This window comes from Taudactylus pleione, unplaced genomic scaffold (assembly GCF_031769625.1).
Source record: "Taudactylus pleione unplaced genomic scaffold, aTauple2 ptg000025l, whole genome shotgun sequence".
In the NCBI taxonomy this organism is placed as follows: domain Eukaryota; kingdom Metazoa; phylum Chordata; class Amphibia; order Anura; family Myobatrachidae; genus Taudactylus; species Taudactylus pleione.
The window spans coordinates 4292120-4303596 of record NW_028284427.1 but is presented as its reverse complement, the minus strand read 5'-3'; positions in this window follow the sequence as shown (position 1 = coordinate 4303596).

Here is an 11477-nt window from a genome sequence, read left to right as displayed (position 1 = left end):
CAGGAGGCATTGGTTCTCTGATCTGATATGTATATCTGTAGACAGTCCACTTCCACTGCCTCTAAGGCAGGATTTGCTAATGCAGGGGGTTTACCTCGGCTGGCTTTCACAGCATGGCTCTTGAGTCGTCCTTCTTAAAGGCCAGGTGTTTCTCTGCTTCTGTGATTCAGACAATGCTGAAAGCAAGGAAGCTTACTTCTGCTTGCATCTATCACAGAATTTGGAGTAAATTTTTCCTTTGGTGTTCCCACAGAAAATATGACCATAAAGTTTTCAAGGTACCGAGAATACTGGGTTTTCTTCAGGCTGGATTAGATTTAGGTCTTCGTCTGGCTACCTTGAGAGTCCTAGTTTCGGATTTGACAGTTTGGTTCCAATGCAAGATTGCTCCTCTGCTGAATGTTAGAACAGTCTTACAGGGGGTTTTGCGGCTGCAACCTCCATTTCACCCACCGGTGGCACCGTGGGATTTGTCTTTGGTACTCAGGGCACTGCTGTTGCATCCCTTTGAACCTTTGGATAAGGTGGACTTGAGATGGCTGACTGAGAAGACACTTTTTCTTCTCACCATCTCTTGTCTCGCAGAGTTTCTGACTTGACAGCATTGTCATATTGTTCTCCATATTTGATCTTTCATCCAAATAGTGCGGTCCCAAAGGTGGTTTTCCATTTCCATATAAAAAGGAAAATGTAGTCCCGGCCTTCAAGTCTTCAGACCTGTCTACAGGTGAAGCTTCCTTGGATGTGGTTAGAGCACTTCGTATTTATGTAGATCGGACCAGTTCCATCAGGAAATCAGATTCTCTCTTTGTATTATATGGATTTCACAAACGAGGTTGGCCAGCAAGCAAACAAACGTTGGCTCGCTGGCTTCGTATGACTATATCTCACGTCTATACACAGGCTAGTCTTCCTGTTCCTAACAAGGTGACAGCACATTCCACTCGGTATGTTTGACCATCATGGGCGGTAAGACATGGCACCTCGGGTTGAATAGCTTTGCAAGGCAGCCACTTGGGCTTCCGTTAATATGTTTATACAATTCTATGCTTTTAATACGTTTGCCCCCCAGGATGCTTCCTTTGGGCGGTGGATTCTCCGCTGTGCGCAGGATCGTCCCCACCCTTAAGGGAACTGCTTTTGGATGTCCCCAAGGTAGATCCTGTGGACCCTATGAAACCAGAAGAAGAAATACAGCAGAATTATGGTATAACATACCTTAGATCATTATTTTTCCTTCGAGGTCCATAGGGTCCACAGGGCACCCACCCTGACGCACCTGGCCTCAGTTGGGATCTGTCCTTTAGCCTTTTTTCACAGATTCCCTCTTTGTACGTTGTGTTTCTATTGCAATTTTTCTTCCTTTTCCACTCTCCGTCTCTTGCCATTAGGCTTGGTTACAAACTGAATGCCTGTGGCTGGGGGCGGGATATATAGGGAAGAGGACCAGTGCATGCTGGGAGCTCTAAAGCTTTACGGTTTGGTGCAATTGGATGTGATCCAACTACATACCCCCAAGGTGGACCCTATGGACCTTGAAAAAAAATAATTATCCAAGGTATGTTATACCATAATTCTGTATTTTCTCAGACAACAGGTGTTGCAAGGAAAGTGAGAACTGGATGGAACATTACGTGATGGCTGTACTGTAGTGTACCGTTGTATTCTACAACGAAAGATAACCCACGGCATTTAATATGCCGCTTAACCTCTGGGTGGCGAGTGCTTCACTGATGAAATTTGTACTACTGAATACCATACTGTTAAAGTGGATGGATATCACTGACGAGCGGGCCAATCACATGCACGCAGTGTATTTGCATATTGCATGTTCACACAACCAATCTTTTTAATAATATCACACAAGCTCTTAGAACAGGACGCAAATCATTACACATACATACCTGTACAGTAGTGTAATTGCTGTGTTATGACGGTATAACTGATACTGAGATGCACGCACAGCTTTCAATGAGATGGAGTTATTCTCCAATGGTGGGGTACTCTGTTTACATGTACTAGTATAATATTTTGATAGGAAGACACATTTTTTATTATTAAAAACAGCAGCGGTTGGGTGGAGTGCACACGGATGAGCCTGCTATTGACATTGTTCACAATGCCTGCTGTAATTCGCGCACCTCACATTACTTACACAACAATTGCAGCTCTCAACATGGCTGGTGTGTGTGGGCTAGAGGTTTGGATGAGCGCCTTGCAGAGTGGGCGTCCTGGGTTCAAGACATGGAAGGGGAGAATTTTTTTTTTAGTTTAAATAAATCACTTGGTGGTGTGTGAATTCTGTCATTTATACAAATACATATACAGATGGGTCCTCATAAATCTAGCCTACTTTCACATTAAACAGCCCTTCTAGATGTGCCATGGCGTGAATTGGTAGCGTGAGCATCTTTTATTAGACTTTTTACCTTCAAATGTGTCTAACACAGCGATGCGAATTGATAGCACAAGCAGCTTCTGCTTAAAATGTGTAGCATGCCTATTTCTGTAAGCGAGTGCGGGTGTATCTGCACGCAAAACGCTATGTTACAGTATCAGTGACTGTAACACTGCAAAGTAGTGATTTGCATGCAGATACACCCACACTCGCTCACAGAACATAGGCATGCTGCATATCATTTTAATCATCAGAAGCTGCTTGTGCCAATAAGACGTATTAGAAGGTAAAAAAGATGCACGAAAAGATACTCAGCGCTACCGAGTCACAGCACTCCTGCTCTATGTGTGGCGCAACTTGTAACGAATGGAGGATAGATGTATGTGGACTCATCTCTATTACTGTGCTGCAATGTCCCTGACCCTAGATGTATATTACTGTACCAAGGTCCAATAAAGCAGCCGTAGCTTACATTGACCAGAAGACGCACACTAAGGGGCAGATTTAATTGGGAGTGAGGTTTAGCGAGGAAAAATGCCCAATTTTGGAATACCGTGGGTATGCGCGCTCCCGATACGGTATCCAATTTAAAAAAGTGGTTGTGGGGTTTTCAGCTTTGAAAACCCTGCGCCGCATAAAACATAATAATAATTATTCACTTACCTGCCTGGTGGTCTCCGCGGCTCCTGGTGGCCTCCCCTCTATCTTCTTACTGGAGAGGGGGCTGCTGGGAGGGGCAAGGGTTGCTGGGAGATGTAGTTCTCCCAGCACCCATTCTGGGGGCCACACATACATTCGGAGGGATACACTTCCGCCGGGGGTCACACACTCATGCACACACACAATCACTCATACACACTCAAACACACTGACATACCGCTGCTGCAGTAGTGCTGGACCCGACGCTGGATGTAGAAAACTGCACTTCGGAAGGTGTGTAATTACTGACTAAACTAATTGGATACGTCCGATTGCTTAATTAGTCCACAGGGGGGTTCCGCCGGGGCCCCGGAGCAAGTCCCGCTGATTTTTCCTAAAATTAACGATTGGAGGAAAAAATCACACTTGCTCATGAGGTGTGAGCAAAAAAAAATGCCAGGCGCGTAATAAAAGAAAAAATCTGCACCTGTTTGAATAGCAAATAACCCGCACCTGCAGGAAAAAACGGTGTGGGTTTTTTGGTATTCTCGCACCCAATTGAATATGCCCTCAAGCATTACATGGACCGTGGCAATGCAAAACTACCACTAGGCCAAGAAGGCTTTCACATCCATTTACTGAATCCTTGTGCACCCCACCCACTGCCGTTAGGGACGGCGCAGTGTAATAATAATGATAATAAAAATGTGTCTTCCATTCTACATACTATACTAGTACAGTACATGTAAACACAGACATCACGTCTCAGTGAAAGCTGTGCGTGCCTGTGACCCCTGTCTGAGCCCCTGAGACAAAAATATAAAAAATATATTTTTTTAAAAGTACCGGAATCACACACTTACTATATTGTAATGATTTAATACTTTGTTACACATTCTTCTACGGCCCTGATACCATGACGAAAATACTGTACTATAGTGTACTGAATCACAGCTTCTGTCAGTCAATCATCGGGCAGTGATACAGAAAATGCATTGGAAATATGGTGCATGCGCTGTGCAGTTTAGGAAAAGTGACATCTGGTGGAAAAAAAGTTGTATTGCACATTATGACTTTTTTCCAGTGCTACGCTACGTTCCGTTACGAAACATTCTGTGTGGCGCGAGATGCATGGCGCGCTACATGGCATATGGCGCAACAAACTAACTGGGGCCATCTGTATGCAAGCAAAACATATATCCTCAGAAATCAATTACAGAGTATGGAAAGTCTTTATTTCATGGGCCAACTCTAGAGTTGATTTTCTGAAGGCTGAAATGTCCCAAGTATTACGGTACTGCATGACTGGTTTAAAAAAAGAGTCTTGCATTAATAACCTTCAGTCCAGCAGAACACTTAACGCTGCTATCTGTATCTTAAAGGTTATCTGAAGAGAATCTTGTCAAAATGTCCTGCCAAGCGATGATGAGAGTACGGCCTCAAGTCAGGTCGGTCTTAGCCCCATGGGATCTGAATCTGATTTTGAACACATTAATGTTGTCTCCTTTTGAGCCATTACAAGAGTTTCTTGTAAACTACTAAATGGGAAAGTAGTTTTTTTCTTTTTAACCGCTATTACTTTGGCTAGGAAAGTTAGTGAATTACCGGTGTTACGGGCAGAAGAGCCCTATCAGAATATCTTGCCAGATAAAGTTGTTCTAAGGACACATCCAACGTTCCTGCTGAAAGTAGTGTCAGCATTTCATTTGAACCAGGAAATTGTTACCTTCTTTTTCCCGCAACCTAAAGACGAGAGTGTAGACATTGCATATGCTGGACTTAGGGCCTGATTCAGAAATGTCTGAGGATGAACGTTACTCTCCCATGGTTAGGGGTCTGTGCCTGTGCAGGGCCTGTTCTGTGCATGTGCACACAGACCGCGGGGGCGTGCATGGTTTACCCAGAAATTTTACAGGCCACAGATAGCATCTCCTGCACGCACCTGACATTTTTTAAAAAAATTATGAACCACCAAGTTTATTGTGTGTGCAAATATGGTACAGTATATGTTCAAAATCACCCAGTTGTAATGCTCGTATAATGTTACTTGTGTTATCGGAAATTACAAACCTTCAGAGGGGTAAGCCATTTTGCTGTCACATCCTTCAGTTTTTCCAGCAGGTTGACACCGGTATGCCTCTTAGCTGGTGACACAGCCTGTCTGTGAATGAGCTGGAACGCTTGTCCACGTATACGTAGTGGATACTCTGCATGATGCAGTTTCTAAGCCAAGAATAAGGCTTTTTTAACATCTCAGTACAGGCGAGGAATTGCTGTTTCTGGTAAAATGGAATTAAGAAGAAACTTGGTAGCAGGAACATAGTACCTCAACTAACTATTTAAAATCAAATGCATTGATAACGAATATTGGACACAGATCTATTGCCAGCATGTGTGTCATGATATCAGTGATCTGCTATGCAACTGGATGACCGCTTTCATACTTGCTTCCTCATGCAAAACATTGTTTTACAGTCAATTGTTTGAAACTACTAGTTTTCTTGATCCCCTTCTGTGATGAAGATTCACATGCAGCAGAAGCAGATCTACCATACAAGGATTCTTCTGGTGGATTCCTGGGACGAGTCAGTTAACTATCGCAAATTGGATGCAGGAGGATTACCTCTGATTATTAATGAGGAGATTGATGATTAAGGTGTTGGCGGTGCAGATTGTATGTGCTGGGATATCTCCATGGTGCTGGCAGCTGATGCACAACTACTTGTTATTTTTTTACAGGATTTTTTAAGTTAATTTGCATGAACTTGCAGCAAATGACGCAGGGCCGGCCCCAGGCATAGACATTAGGCAAATGCCTAGGGGCACCTGGACTGCCTAGGGGCATCCCAAGCAGGGCAGGCGCAACCCACTAAGCAAAGCGATGCATTGCAGGGAGGCGCCAGGCTAGAGAGACACTCTCCCCGTCTGCTGTTAGTGTTGTGTCCTCTATTACTGCACCTGTCAAACTTTATGACAGGCAGGCGGCCGGTGCAATGCATAATACCAGTGGAGCGCCCGGCTCCTTGTCTGCCAGGAGCACCACTACCAGGGACAAGCTGTGCGGACAGGAGCCAGAGAAAAGTGCTCTGCAGTAGCTCCTATCATAGAGGCTGTTGCCGGCTGTCAGTAACACCTGCATTATTACTGGCCAGATTTCCTCCTTTGAACCGCCTATTGTAGGCAGAGTCTGATGGTAATCAGATTCAAGACACTAAGGATTGCAGCCGATTTCAAATTGTGAGGAAAGAGTGAAAAAGCTAGTGGCTGGGTGGGCATAGTGCTGCAGAGCCTGGAGAGAGCACTGGGGAGGAGTCGCCAGCAGTCTGCAAGCAGTATAGTCCATGGCAGGAACCCGGACGCTCACCAGAGCAGTAATAACATGAGGAGACTCATTTACACTGGCTGCATGGAGAGGGTGGGACCAATGTGACTAGCCCCGCCCCTTTTCAGATCCACACGAATATCAGCATAATGCCGTAAGGGGGTGGGGCTTAATGATTGAAGGTACCCGCCCCCATCAGCAACCTACTGCAGACAGCCATCTGCTCCATCAAAAAGTAAGTGTACAGTATGTATGCTTTGTTATGTGTGTTAGCGTGCATATACTGTATGTGTATGTATATTAGTATTAATATGCTGTACAGTATGTGTATGCTGTGTTAGTTTCTATGTATGTTAGTGTGTATATACTGTATGCATATGTGTGTTATATATATGTTATTTATATATATATTTGTTTTCATATGATGCTATTATTCAAGTCTGGGTTTCCCTATCTGTGCCTTATTAATTATGAGATGACCCCCGTCAAACAGTAGCTTTCCGAGTGTTTGGTTCTATTGTCTTCACTTTGTTGTACATAGATGACTAGGGAACATATTGTTGAACATTGATTCATGTTCGCAGATCCAGTAGTGACTTCCAACTTGCGTTCCAGGCTGGAGTGGTTTATTGCCCCTAGGTGGTTCGCTGATGGATCTTTATTCTACTAAATTTTTGATGCTATTACTGAAATTTTGCTACACAGATTATGATGGGTTGGGTATGGAAACCCAGTCAGGATACCAACAGCGGCATCTCGACAGAATCCCGACACCAAAGGTAAGTTACCTACCACTAACCCTTACCCCTCCCCTGATACTTACCTTCGGGATCTCGGCAGTTGGGATTCTGGTGCCAGGATCCCGAAGCTTTTGGGATTTCGGCACCGGTTTTTGTCCGTCGGCATCCCACACGCTGGGATGCTGACTACATCCTGGCACGTGACATTGACATCACACAGGAACTCCTTGTAGACCACGTTACCTGGCTGTTAGCAAGTGATGACGGCCATCAGCCAGTGGCTTCAGGGGTCGGCAGCCGCCGTTAACCACCAACGAGCACGAGTTAGCAGGTGAGGGTGAAGGGCTAAACACCTGGCACCAGAAGGAAACTCCTATTCCTGGCTCCATTAACACCAATGCCGCGGGACTGAGAGGACTGCCGGATTAACAACAAAAGGCACGGGTATGTCACAGTGCTGGACACCGCGGCTGGAGATTGCTCATAACAGACATTGATGTGTTGTATATATATATACTGTGCAGGGGTGACGTACGATATCTCCCCATATGGTAAAGGACCTCTTCTCACAGGTTTCCTGACTACCCCCTTCATAGCACAGATAGCCCACAGTGACATTGAGACGATAGGTACAAGGTACTATACAGACAGTAGCCCCTCAAAGGGCTCACTCACCATCACTGTCACAGATACTGACTCATTACCAACAGATGAGGGAGAGGAAGGTTGGTTTACACCACAGATGAATAAGGGAGATGTAGTCTTGCAGACACTATGGAGTGGCACCCTAAAGGAGCCAACTGACTTCCCTACCACCACCCACCACATTTTAATAGACCCTACTGGACTAAGTGTGCACATCTTTTTGGAGGAATGAGTATGTAATGCTGGCTGTTGGGATGCCTCCTATCAGAATACTGACAGTGACATCCCGATGGTTGGTATCCAGACAGGGGTCGGGTAAGTATACTTACCCATCCCCCCCAAACCCTTCCTTTTTGTAGCTTAACCCTAACCCTCCCCACCCCGCTCCCCTAACCCTCCCTGTTAGTGCCTAAACCTAAGCCTCCCCCCTTTGTGTCTAAACCTAACCCTCCCCTCTTAATGCCCAACCTTCTCTAGGGGTTCCTAACCCTCCCCTCTTAATGCCCAACCTTCTCTAGGGGTTCCTAACCCTAACCTCCCCCCAAAACCTAACCCTGCTACGCTCCCTAAACCTAACCTTCCCCCCCTCGCGGGTAATGCTAAGGGCTCCCCAGTCTTACCTGGTTCGGGCTGACGTTCAGACGTCGGGATTAAGATAGGTGTTGGTATTTCCACACCTATCTTAAGCCCCTTGTCTAGATTCCCCTGTCGGTATTGAGACTGGCGACCGAACTACATCCCCTATTTGGAGCAGTGTGTCTCCTAACATAAAATAAAACACATTTTAACATAACATTGTTCTAACTCCTCTTTACTACTTTTTTTCCTTAACATGGTACCCGGTACACGTATTATATAGGTATAGCACTAGGTACAAACCCTTTGTTAACAATACATCCAACATATAGGTGTAGCGCTAAGCATAAAACCCTATCCAATACTACATCCTGATTATGACATTATCTCTTGTAGATGATGCTTGGTAAGCTGTAATACAAGAAATTTATTTTGGCACCAATTGATTAATTGACACAGAGATGTGTATATATAGGGTGGCCCTAGGCAAGTGCAAGAATGGGTGACTGCTGTGTGTGAGAGAGAATGGGTGACTGCTGTGTGTGAGAGAGAATGGGTGACTGCTGTGTGTGAGAGAGAATAGGTGACTGCTATGTGTGAGAGAGAATGGGTGACTGCTGTGTGTGAGAGAGAGTGGGTGACTGCTGTGTGTGAGAGAGAATGGGTGACTGCTGTGTGTGAGAGAGAATGGGTGACTGCTGTGTGTGAGAGAGAATAGGTGACTGCTGTGTGTGAGAGAGAAGGGGTGACTGCTGTGTGTGTGAGAGAGAGAGAATGGGTGACTGCTGTGTGTGAGAGAGAGTGGGTGACTGCTGTGTGTTAGAGAGAGTGGGTGACTGCTGTGTGTGAGAGAGAATGGGTGACTGCTGTGTGTGAGAGAGAATGGATGACTGCTGTGTGTGAGAGAGAATGGATGACTGCTGTGTGTGAGAGAGAGTGGGTGACTGCTGTGTGTGAGAGAGAGTGGGTGACTGCTGTGTGTGAGAGAATGGGTAACTGCTGTGTATAAGAGAGAATGCATGACTGCTGTTTGGTATGTGAGACAATGACGTGTGTGTGTGACAATGGGTGACTTTCATACACCTACATAGTAGCCATATCTATCCTCAGTAAACAAAATAAAAAGCCGGGTAGCTGCATTGAGCAAGGGGTGAATAAATGGAGAGAGGGACTGGGAGCATGGCCAGCAGCTCCCGGAGTGCTGGGCATGCATCCAACGTGACAAAAATGGCTCATGGTCTGGCTTTACTCATGAGATCATGCCCCCTAAATCTTTTTGGGTGCGCGCCTTAGACGTACACAACAATACACCTAGCGGTGCCAGTTAATATATTTGCTTACCAAAAAAATTTGGCTAGGTCCGACCCTGGGAGTGGTGGCTCGGTGCTAATGACACTGCTATTGGGGGGAGAGGAAGACACATTGTTAATGGGAGCCCAGGTTGATATGACACTGCTATGAGCATGGTGCTGTGCTGGGAGAGTGCATGGTGAGGGACGCTATGCTGTAATCTGTGCTATCGGGGGTGCTAATTGAGGGATGATGTGCTGGGTGATGGGTCCTGTATTAGAAGAGAGGTCCTGGGTGAGGGGTACTGTGAAGGGAGAGCCTGTGGTGCTGTGAGAGGAGAATGTGCCCCATAGAATGCATTCTGAGGTGGGGGTATAAAGGACTTTCCCCCAAAATCTGTTCCTTTTTTCTTTAGTTACAGCAGTGTGCTGTGAGGGGAGAGCCTGGGATTATCTGCTGGGGGCACCAGCCAAAATCTTGCCTAGGGCACCAAATAGGCTATGGCCGGCTCTGAAATGACGCAATGGGGAGGAGGTTCCTATATGGTTAACATCCCTACCTCTACTTACTATGGTCTTACAAACAGTACAGATGGCTTCACAAATGTCAGGATTTGGGTAGAAATAATTCCACACTGAAGAGGTGGCCTATGGTAATGGCCTCTTTATCACGGGCAAGAACTGCTTCCACTGGTGGCTGGCTGACTTTGATAAAAATTCAGGAGGAGGATGTTGTTTGTGTCAATTTGTTCTTGTCCAACACATTCATTATCAACATCCGGAGTACAGTCAAATACACAAATATGCCCCTCAACCTCTGCACTTCCACAGTAGCATCCTCATTTCTCACATATGCAGAGGGTGCAGAAATGGTAGAAGGAGGCTTCTCTAGAATTACAGTGTCCATAAATGTCGGACTCGTACATAGGACACCTTTAAGGCGCATATCCACTACACGATATTGCTCTATGAGTGATATCGTGTAGCGTGCCCCCGGCAGTGGTGTGCTCAATGTCATTAATGACATTGAGCACCCACGCTGAATGATCTCAATCATGATATCGTTCAGTGACGTCACCCTCTTTCATCCCCGTACTTGCAGAACCTGACAATATTGTCAGGTTGCCATGCAAGTATGGGTGATGTGCGACATCATCCACGACCAGCGGGAATGCGCATCGCTGGTCATTGACGGCATATCCACTGGCCGAAGTAATTAATGATTTAATGATAATGATATCATTATCGTTCAGTCATTCAAAATATCGGCTAGTGGATATCCTGCTTTAGACTCTCAGGTATTTGTGAACACAAAGTTTGTTCTTCAGCCTTAGTGGGAGTTTTTTGTACAATAATTTGTCTGTTTTAAAGGTGAGACCTCTAGACTCACAGCGAGAAGGTGTTGCATGTGAGAGGTTACAGAATATGCCTGACTGTGTTTGGCCCCTGATTCCAAAATACGTATTCTAGTGCATGAAACAGCAGTAGCAGAACCACCACTTGCAAAGAAAGGCCATGGTCTGAGCCTTTCCTTGCCACTGCGTGTGGTGTATGGCATGCTGGCAGTTTTTTTCTTTAACATTGTAAAATACTGTTTAGATTTCAGGTCCCCTTTCTTATACCTTCTTTCCCTTTGACTGCCTTTAGTACAGATATGATAGAGGGAAAAGGGGAAATGTAGGAAAAATGGTTGCACAGGAATGTCCAATGGTGAGAAAGCGTAGATATTATAATATACACTTATGGTATTTTTCTCAAAATGGGAGGTGCATCCCAGGAGTGTTTTTTGGTACAAAAAGGAAAGAGAAGAAGAAAAGGACTCCTATAGGGGCACACTCCTATTATTATCTCTTAGACTAAACGGTTAG